The sequence below is a fragment of the Carassius auratus genome, unplaced genomic scaffold, assembly GCF_003368295.1.
Source record: "Carassius auratus strain Wakin unplaced genomic scaffold, ASM336829v1 scaf_tig00037424, whole genome shotgun sequence".
NCBI classification, from domain to species: Eukaryota; Metazoa; Chordata; class Actinopteri; order Cypriniformes; family Cyprinidae; genus Carassius; species Carassius auratus.
The window spans coordinates 50,001-61,852 of NW_020526377.1; the positions used below are offsets into that span (position 1 = coordinate 50,001).

General features: G+C 35.5%; 1 pseudogene; it reads right to left on the bottom strand.

Moving 5' to 3' along the window:
• The window catches only part of LOC113083120 (receptor-type tyrosine-protein phosphatase mu-like), a 55,368-nt pseudogene extending 45,457 nt beyond the window's left edge, over positions 1-9,911 (bottom strand).
• Between the last annotated feature and the right edge of the window lie 1,941 nt (positions 9,912-11,852).

Consider the following 11,852-nt stretch of genomic DNA (forward strand, 5'->3'; position numbering starts at 1 on the left):
GATCGCTTCTTTGATATTGAAGCATGATGGGAAGGAAATGGAGCTCTGGCTAGCGCTAATCTGATCTATGAGCTCGTTTAACGCTGGAGACACGCGCCGAGCGTCCGCCGCTAAATCACAGCCCAGCCGCGTTACCAACTTCACATCATTACACTGAGAGAACATGATCGAGAACCACACGAGAGCGTAAAAATCGAAATATATATTAATAAATATTCATATGCATTCCTAATTTATTATTAAATATTAATATTAACATTTATTTATACAACATTCTTTATAGAATAACAAAATTAAAATAAAATATCATTTGAAATAGTAAATAGTTTTAAGATATATTAATATGTATTAATAATAATGAATATATATTCATAAAAATACAAATTCTAATATAAATGAAAAAATAAAAATATTTAAAATAGTGAATAAAATATAAAAGGCAAATAAAAAAAACTAATTCAAATGAGATATTAGCTTATGAAAATGAATATATGAAATATAAGAAATCAGGAAATTAAAACTCCTTTTAATACTCCTAATTTCCTGATTTCATTTGGAATTACAATTACTTTTTATTATATATTTTTTTTTTTCATAATTCATAATATTATGCATTTCAAGAAAGTAAAAAAAAAAACAAATCAAATAGGAATATGTATTAATATTTTATTTAAAAAATGCATTATTCAAAATATTTAAAGAATTTTAATATGAAAATAACTAAAAAAAATGCATTTTGGCTTCCGAATGAAATCAGGAAATGAAGAGCCTTTTTAAGGAAAGCATATGCAGCATATAATCGAAGTAAATCATACACAATTACAACTTCACCAGGCCGAAATCTAACGTACAATAAGAGAAAATCATCACGTACAACAAGATAAAGCCACTGATGCACATGTCCTCTCCCATAGAGGTAAGAAGCAACATAATTCTAGTACTTTACTGTTCCTTTGCCTCTTACCAAGAAGAATGGAGGCAATTCAGTCTTTCTTCTGTGCATGAATAGCTCATCTGAGGTAATTTGTGTGCGTGACAAACTCCTGTAATTCCAGCCTTTTTTTATTTATTTCTAGTGATTTCATTTCAGGAGCAGTCTGTTCCTGCCCAGGTGGCACATCTTTGTCTTCGCTCTAATGGCTTTCATGAATGATGTGAAGACGTCTGCCAGATTCTGGAGGAGCCCATCTGCTTCCTGTGCGGCCAAACACTTCCTGTAGACGCGACACGACGGATCTGATCTCAAGACAAACATCAGTCTTCCTCATCTCAGCATGATCACGTAAGAGCATGACTCTACAGTTTGGGATAATTCTGATTGGTTCCTGAAAGAAGTCTCTTGTGCTCACCAAGGTGGCATTTATCTGATCAAAAATACTGTGAAATATTATTACATTTAAAAATACCATTTCTATGTGAATATATTGTAAAATGTAATTTATTCATGTGATAAAAGGTGATTTTTATTAGATCACATACATTTCAGTTGATCAAAAATGTGAAAAAATATTAGAATTTAAAATAACTGCTTTCTATTTAAACATATTATACGACGTAATTTATTCATGTTATGTGAAGCTTAATTTTATGCAATCAAATATATTTTATTGGATACATAATACAATACAAAAATGATAAAAATTATTAGAATTTTAAAAATGGTTTTCTATTTGAATATATTGTAACATGTCATTTATTCCAGTTACGCTAAGCTTCATTTTATTAAATCAAATAAATTTTACTTGATTAAAAATAGTTAAAATTTTGAAAAATTCTTAGAATTAAAAAATGTTTTTCAGCTTGAATATATTGGTAGATGTAATTTATTCCAGTTATGCTAAGCTTAATTTGATTTGATCAAATACATTTTACTGGATTGAAAAAAGTTTTATGTTAAGAAATATTATTAGAATTTAAAATAACTGTTTTCTGTTTGAATATTCTGTAAAAATGTATGCATGTGATCAAAGCTAGTTTTTATTAGATTACATACATTTCACTGGATCAAAAATACAGTAAAAATGTGAAAAAAATTGAATTTAAAAAGAACTGCTTTTCTATTTAAAAATATTATAAAGACAGAATTTATTCCTGTTATGCAAATCTTAATTTTATCAAATTTCACATTTTCCTCTATGTTTGATCAAATAAATGCAGCTTAGGTGAGGTTCAGCTACAGACAGTGTTAAAGTGAATATAGAAAGACTTGCATTATGAAGTAATCCCCTAAAAGGGTCAGAAAGCGACCTCTGACCTCTGGACCACACGCTTCTTCTCTTCAAAGTTCTGCCTCATTTTACCCTTCAGCAGAGGAAATCTCAGCTTCTCCCTCTGATCTGATTTGTGTCTGAGCTCTCCGGCACTAAACGGATGATTTCCAGACGCTTCTGGACACTCGGAGACGCTCCGGTGCGGATGAAGGAAGAGACCTTGAGCCACTTGTTCTTTGATTTGTTCAGTAATGAGTCCGTGTCTCTTACAGCGATCCGTCACAGCCTTATTAGCGCTGAACTCTAACGACGGCTCGTTAGCAGCAGCTCAGAAAATCCTCAGTTAGCACTGAAACAATCGCACGCTAATTCCCTGGAGACATCTAACACCTTCAAGACGTCAAAACAATGAAGGGCGGGGCTTGATGATGCTCATCAGGATATGATTGGCTCGTGAACAAGTGGGCGTGGCCAAACATAGAATATCTCAGTATTATTCAGAATTAATGAAATCGAACTGGATTACTATTATTATTAGTCTGTAAAGAGATAATAGAGATGACAGTTTATGCATGTAAATAGATTCTAAGTGTATAATTAAATATCAAAACTTATTACACTCAACTCAAATTCCCATGAATGAATGAATTATTAATGATCTGAAATGCCGTGTTTGCGTGAAGAAAGAGCAGTGCGTGCTTGTGTTTTATACGTCTCTGACGGGCCACGATTTAGAGAGATGTGACCCTGCAACAAATCACCTCTCCATCAGGATCACAGGGCGTCCCAGCATGCACCGCTTCAGCTTCATTCTGTTCTCATCAATCCCAGCAAACAGCTTCTCCAGCGGAGCACCAGAGAGACATGAGGCCTGTTTGTAGGGATTGGCTCCAGCAGATACCAGCCATAAATTGCTACAGCACCGTAAATGGATATTTAATTAATACGGCAGTGAAGCAGGATGAAATAGTGGCGCGGGAGTTTCATTACGTGCGTGTCGAGAGCTTTACCGCCGGCCATAATTCTCCAGAGCCGAGCGAGCGCAGGAACTGAACAAGCTGCCGCTGGGCTCCATTCACTCCAGAAATCAGAGCGATTTCACCACAAACACCAGCTAATTCAATTCAGCCTCCGTCTTCCTAAAGTCCTGCAGAGATAAAGCAGCTCTGAAACCACCATCTGATCCCTCTCATATAATCCACCACAATAGGCTGTAAATACAGGGATCATGATGGAACGATGGGATGGAGTTTATCCTTTGTGTTTTTCTGCTCTCTGTTCAGACGCTTCTCCATAGGGTTACATCTGTGTGTGTGTGTGTGTGTGTGTGTGCGTGTATCATAGTACTGAGACTGCTCTCCTTAGAGTTACAAATGATCTGCTCTTATCATCTGATCGTGGGTGTATCTCTCTATTAGTTTTATTGGATCTTAGTGCTGCGTTTGACACAATTGACCACAACATTCTTTTGCATAGACTTGAACACTTTGTTGGCATCAGTGGAAGTGCATTAGCATGATTTAAATCGTACTTATATGACCGCCATCAGTTCGATATCATTGACTTGATTGCAAATAAATGCACAGACACTATTTAACTGAACAGAGATGACATAACTGAATTCAATGATGAACTGCCTTTAACTATCATTCTGCATTATTGACAGTTTTCCTAATGAATGTTGTTCAGTGCTTTGACGCAATGTATTTTGTTTAAAGCACTATATAAATAAATAAAGGTGTGTGTGTGTGTGTGTGTGTGAGAGAGAGAGAGTAAGAGTGAGTGTGTGTCTGTGAGTGTGTATTCATCACGTTATAAAGACCAATCGTACAGTAATAGCAGTAAATGTTGTTCTTGTGAGGACATCTTTAGGTCCTCATGAGGAAGCTAGTGTTAATATCTCCCAGAATGCAGTGCAGTGCCTGTAGTGTAGTGTGAGACAGACGCTAGCGGACGGTTATCACAGATCCATGAGGCGCTTCTCGCTGATGAACTGCTTTATTTATTTGGGAGCAGCTGTGTTTGCCCTGATAGCGTGGAGCATCTGAAGCATTAATAAGCGCGTGACCCGGCGGGCGTTCGCTGTTATTGCGCTCGGATCATATTAACAGCCGCTTACGGAGCGTCCGGCTCAATCCGAGCGAGAGTGTGACGAGGAGACCCGCTCACATCTACAGGACATCATTATTCCTGCGCTGACCGTGCTCTTCTCTGATCTGCAGCGATGTCAACAACCTGTTACTGAAGACTGCAGATACATGCACTCGAATAGACATCAGACGTCCATTCAGTCTGAACTCATTCAACATCATCATAATAATAGTGTGTTATTATAACTATTACCATTAATACAATAATACAATAATGAATTGTAATTATTATTATTATTATTATTATTATTATTATTATTATTATTATTATTATTATTACAACTATTAATATTTAAATCATTTCTGTTGATTTAATATAATTAATTTCATCCTACATTAATACTTATTATTATTTTATTATTATTACTATTCATACAAAAATAATTAATTATTATTATAGAATTTAAATGATTCATATTATAAACATAATTAAATTATTATCCTATGAAATATTATGAAATTATAATTACACATAAGAAAAAAAATATTATAATATAAATAATAATGATATTAGTAGTAGTGGCAGTGGTAATGTGCATATTAAAATATTATATTATATATTTATTATTATACAAAATAAGACAATTCTATTGACTTTCAGCTTCGGTTCCAAAACCTGCCAACTTATAATACTTATAAAACATTTTAATATTATACAAATGTAATCAGTTTATAATATTGAATAATATTATTCAATTTATATTATTATTAATTCATTAATTCAATTAATATTAATTAATAATTAATTCTATAAGTATACATTATTTATTTAATAATTATATTTAATGAAAATAATAGCACTAATATTTATTATTATTATTTTTTTTTGGACAAAAAAAAATCTGGTCACACTTTATTTTAGGGTTCAATTCACACTATTAACTAACCATTAACTATGACTTTTGCCTCAATTAACTCCTTATTTGCTACGTATTAGCAGTTTATAAGGTAGTTTGGAACGGAGTTATGGTGTCTGGTAATAGTGAATATAACTCTAACATGTTTTCAGTAATTCCATGTGCTGTTTAACCATAATAACATGTTATTATTATTATTATGTGTTCACAGCAGCACTACACTGGCTGTTTAAAGCATCAGACAGCAGAAATATGAGCTCAAATAAAGCAGAGCGAGGTGGAAAGTGTGGTGACTGACGTGAAAGAGAGCGTTCTTCCCAGAATAAGCAGAAGGATCCAGAAGAAATCACAACAAACACGGGTTCAGGAAACACAAACTCTGTCCAATATGTTGGAGCATTTATAATAAATGTGGGAGTGTGAGCGAAGAACCAATCAGACGTCTGAAGACCAGTTCAGTCCAGAACTGAGGTTTGAGATTCCTCCAACAGCTCTGAGAAACTTTACACCATCACAACATGAACTACAGATCTAACACATCAGAGCCGAAGACGATCAAACTACAAGATCATGTTTGATGAGAGCAAAACAGCAGATACTGTACATCTGACCAGGAACCTGACCATAACCAAACCTTCTGCTTCTGTCTCTGTCATGTTCACATATGAACATGACATAGAAGATTTATTAGAAGATTTATTAGAGTCTCAGAGTGTTTTCCAGCAGATTTCCTGTCAGTTTTAAAGCTTCAGATATGTGAGGTCAGTAAAGTCACGAATTACCTTGAGCGAGTGATGTCACGGATATGAAGCGCACAGGCTGCAGATTTATGGAGCTATTAGCATCTTTCATCGGGACGGAGAGTAAAGTGTATTACAGCAGACGTGTGTGTGTGTGTGTGTGTGTTACACCTGTTAGCAGAACACTTTCTCTGATGGAGACACATGATACTCACTACATCAGCAACATCCCACAGTGAGAGAGAAGCACACGAACACAGCACCACAACAACGCATTATACAAGAGAATAAAGAATGAATGAGTGAATGAACAAATGAATGCATGCATGAAAGCACGAATGCACAAATTAATGCATGAATGCACAAATGAATGAATGTGTGAATGAATTAATTAATTGATGAATGAGTGAACGAATGAAAGAAAGAATGCATGAATGAATACACGAATGCACAAATTAATGCATGAATTAATGAATTAATTGATGAATGAGTGAATGAACGAATGCATGCATGAACGAATGAATGAATGAGTGAATGAATGAATGCATGAATGAATGTCTTTATAATAAATAAATCAATAATTGGTATATATTAAAAATATATATTTTGTTTGTAAATGTATTATTTAAATGTTAATTAGACAGAGCTCCAATTTTATTTACAATAATATAATAAATAAATGCATAAATACATGCATTCTATTTGCATGTACGAATGCATGTATTTTTATTAATTTATTTATAGATAAATAAATAGATAGTTTGGTTAACTAGTAATCAAATAAATAAAAACTGCACAAAAATACTAACATCTTAATTAAATCCTTTATGCATAATAATAATACTAAAATAAATGCCAAGTAATTACTAGTTTATACGTTTATACTAACAACAAACTATATGTCAAATATATTTTTGGTAAAAAATGTATTTTCTGTATTTTTCCTTTTGATTTTGGGGCACTTCTTGACCGATGTCATGAGTTTGACCTTTCTAAGTGCCACAGAAAGCCCGCTCTCGGTCCTCTCTTCTCCAAGCCGCACCTGGATCTGTAATGTGGCCCGGAGGTTAATGCCATTATGGGCACGCTAATGAGAAAGCAGAGACAGACTCATACCTGCTCCATCTATTCTCAGAGAAAGCGTGTGAAGCAGGGCGTTCAGCCTGACACCAGCCAAATGAAAAACACCAATATATCCCGGCGGCCTTGACCTCGCTGGAAGTGAAACAGAATTAAATAGATAAGAGCTGTCATCGAGTGCGGAGGGTGAACTATTGCAGACCGGCTGTCACGCTCATATGAGCTTCTCGTATTGATTACCACCCAAAACCGCTTCGGTTGGTCAGTGGGCCGCAGGAATGAAGAAAACACCCACATCTGAGACTTCAGAGACCACGGAAGAAGAACCAAAGCAGCTCCAACAATCAGACTTCACTCATTTACATGCAAACTGCTTCAGAAGCTGTCTCAACTGTGTCTTAAAACACTTACATTTGGTCATTCGCTAAATGCAAAATGCCTTATTCAGCAGATACATGTGTTACATGATGCTTTTATCCAAAGTGACTTACAAACTTTTGATTTTTTTTAAATTTAATTTGATTTTTTTTTGCCGATAACCGATAAATCAACCGATATTTTATATAAAAAATACTGAATGAAAACAAGTAAATTTGCAATTATTTGAAAAAAAAATGAATTATAAACATAAATATTAACATTTAATATTAATATATTGTTTATGCCATGTTCATTCCTGTTAATTAGCCAATAAGCAATTAAAGTAAACAAATACAACTTTAAAATGTAAAATTGTACTAATAAATGTTGAAATTACCAAGCTAACAATGAATAATACTTCTACAGCATTTATTATCCTTATTATTGAAATAAAATACATATGTGTATTCTAAAATATGCATAAAGTTGAATAATAAAAATAACTGAAATCGGATGCGTTTCTGATTTGTTTATATGTTTTGGTCGGCTGCATGAACATATCGGTTTGTCTCCTCATGTCAATAGCTTTAAATGTGTAACGCCGTTGATTAATGAATGCATTTAATTGACCAGCTGGACAAAGAAGTATTGTAAATAGATAATAACTATCATAACTTTTGGGCTGGACTGCCAAAAATGGATTATTCCAGCAATCAGATATCGGTGCCGATTATCGGTTGAACAATAATGATAGAAAAACAACAAAAACTTTAAATGAAGTCAGCAAAACAATAATCTTGTAACATCAACCCCATCATTGATTCATGCTGCAATGCATGCTGGGAAATATGGATTTCAGCAATATTAATTCTTCATTCAGATGACGTTGTTTGACTTGGTCTGGCATGGGTTTTGTGTGGTTTCAAGAAAACTGCATTAGTATTTGAGACTCAAAGGTTTAGTAAACTGGAAAATATGTCTGTGTTTTTTTGCAGTGATGCAGGACTGTGTGTTCACATAAATCAGCAGCGCTGCGAGAGCAAACGCTCCTGTCGGCTTCTCTCCACCCTTATTACGCAGCAAAGTGAAATTAGCCACGTCCTCACAATGAATCCTGTCCCTGCTGTCTCGGGCGTGGAGGATCTGTGTGGTTAGGCATCAGATTTAAGAGCCAACGCCACGGCTGCTGCTTCTAATGGAAGCGTTTATTAGGGTGTGACAAACAACCTCACGAGCGCCAGCGACCACACAAACACACCACACCGCTTTAATAACCATTAATACTTACTAAACTGATAGTTCTTGTACTCGTCCAGCTCGCAGCTGAATCTACAATCCTCTTTCAATGTTAAACTCTTTTGATTTAGTGAATCTAAATCTGTGACAATGTGTTGAGTAACACACACAAGACAACATTAATGCTCATGAACTTAAACAATGGTAAACAGACTCTAAACACAGACATTCACTCATATAGAAAAGCATTGTTTTAAAACAGTGGTATAGGAAGGTCAAAATAAGTCAAGTATTCCCAATGCGGATCTGAAACTCTACAATACACAATGGCTCAATAAACGGAAAATATTTCCACTTTTAAACTTCCTTTTCTCAAACTAGTGCATGCTAAGCTTTACTGAGTAATGTATACATCAATCTGTGTCATGTTCTTGAGTCTAAACGACCTTTGGCATGCTATTGTCTTTCGGTAAGTAACCTAGGAATTCTCTTTTTCTTTTTTTCTAATATAATTTACAGTGGAATTTACTCACATTGAACAAATATGTATATATATATTATGTTTGTTTATTTCAGCTACATTTCTCATTTTTAATTTGAAGCACTAAAATAAATACAAAAAAAAAAACACATTTAACAAAAATTCAAGTGAAAACAGAAAAAACACAAATAAAATCTAGTTCAAAATATTAACAAGAAATGAGAAGTAAATGATCCTAAATAACATTATCCTAGAATAAACCCCTCCTGTTCATAAATGGGTCAGTTTTCTTCTCTCTCTGGATGCTCTGCAGAACAGATAAGTGGCATTTTCACCTTCCCATTAAAATCTGTTAAAGTGGCGTAGCAGAAGTCTGTCGGGCCAATGACACGTCAGCTAATCAAAGCTGCTGCGCTGACAGCGACCCTGATCATATGCTCAAATAATGAATCACAGACACAACCCTGCAGAACACCATTACAATCCATCAGAGAAACAGATCAGTGTGAATCACTCAGCTCTAGAGTCTCTGATCCAGAATCAGCCGTGCAGTGAGAGAGAGCGGCGTGAGGGACTGACCTGACGGCACCCAGGGGTCTGAGGAGGGTTTCTGCTGGGTGTTGATCTGCTCCCAGTCGAAGTCGTCATCTTTGCCTTGACTGTAGCCGCAGTCTGTGTAGGATTTCTCCAGGAGACAGTCTTCTGCAGAGAGGAAAAGAGATCGGTCACACACAAACAGATAGCGACCAGACCGGGTCATTAACAGCTAAACTGAAATACCACGTGCCAGTAACGTGCAAAAGTTGTAGAAAATAGTAAATAGTAATAGAGTAAATAGTGAGAGTAAATCTATTATTTTGGCGAGTTGAGAGTAAATATTGAGAAAAAATACTACTACACATAAAACAAATGTTGTGATCGGTAAATGATGCATATTGTGGTAGTATTGTGCATAATTCATAACTGGATTGTGAATGCTTTTTAATTCTTGAATTTGAACTGAGGAAGTAAACAGGAAGCAGAACTACAGTTTGAATCTGAATGTAACAAAGTAGGATTTGAATTAAGTGAAATAAAAAATAAAAAAAAGGTAAGTTAGACGACAATCTAGGAATGCTGACTTGACAAAGTTTTGAAGGATTCCAAAAAAATGTAAAGGTTTATATAGGCCTTATAGAGGGATGGAGGGATGGATAGACGGATAAATGAATGGATAAAATGGTGGATGGATGGATGGATGGATGGATAAAAAAGATGAATGATAAATGATCGAATGATGGATGGACGGAAAGAATGAAGGATGGATGGATGGATGTTGAATGGACAGAATCATAGATGGATGGATTGACGTATGGATTGATAGATGAATTGATGTGATGGGATGGATGGATGGGTGGATTGATGGATGGATGATGGATGGATGGGTGGATGAATGGATGGGTGGATGGATGGATCGGTGGATCAATGGGTGGATGTTGAATGGACAGAATGATGGATGGATGGATGAAAAGATAGACAGATAGATAGGGCAGTGTGAAGAATTAATTCTGCTCAACATGTCAGTGAAAGAAAGAAACTCCAAATCACTGCAGAGAGAACATCTCCAGCGTCACAGACACAAACTCTGCTCACTCTCCTCCACCTCAACAAACACCAGCGCTGTTTACTTCAACGCCCGGGAGAGCCGCTCAAACTCTCCGTCTCACCGTGACGCTCCGCCAAAACCAACATCCTGAAGCACAAGCACATCTCTCAGCGCTGGGATGTTTTCATGTCATTTCTGAGCGTGAAGCTTCTTTTCTGCGGCGCGGACGCCCAGGAGCGGAGGATCTGGCTCAGAACAAGCGCGACTGAGTTGCGTGAATTTATTTTGGGTTTGAGCGTAACGACTGAGGTGTGAGCGAGTCTCTCATGTCTGCTCTTTTATTTCGACAGCAGGCAACATTTTCTGCTCCCTGATGTGAAGAGCAGACTCCAGATTTGATTTGGTGAACAAACAGGCACGGAGTGGGTTTCTCTTGATCTGCGAGCGTGTATTTCACCGTCAGGATGAGTTCAGATCACACATCAGCACATCCCTGACTCTGCTTCTGCATTAAAGCTCGTTAGCAGCAGCACCGCAGTCATGCCTTTGATTCTCACACTGATCAAACACACAGCCTCAACCCGTCTGCCACATCACAGCTAATACACACACATCTCCTTTTCATCACGAGCGGCTTCCCTGATCGGTTTCCAGGTTCTCCGGTGTTTCTCCAGAACGAGAACCCTGTGATCTCACCTGAGTCTCCACTAGAGCTCCAGGAAATTCAAATCGTCAAATTACTTCAAATTAAAGTTGAGAACCTTTTAGGTTAAAACATGTTTTTAGAGTCATCAAAACCTGATGAACTTCAAAAACGTAAATAAAAAGCTCTGCATAAACACAGAAAACTCAACATATAAAACATTTTCTTTATTGAAAATGAATGAAATAACACTGACTGAAATATTTTTCTTTTATCCAACAGAATTTATTTCCGCTTTAACTTCAATTTCACATACTATAAGTATTATTATTACTTAAACTAAATGTAAAAACTATAAATGTATTAAAAAAAGTTCAAATCGATAAAAATTATTAAAAAACAAAGAAAAATAAAATAATCTAAAAACTACAAAAAAATTATATATAATGAAATATAATTACAAAAAGAAACCTGCTTAAATATTTGATAAATTAAGATGAACACAAAGCT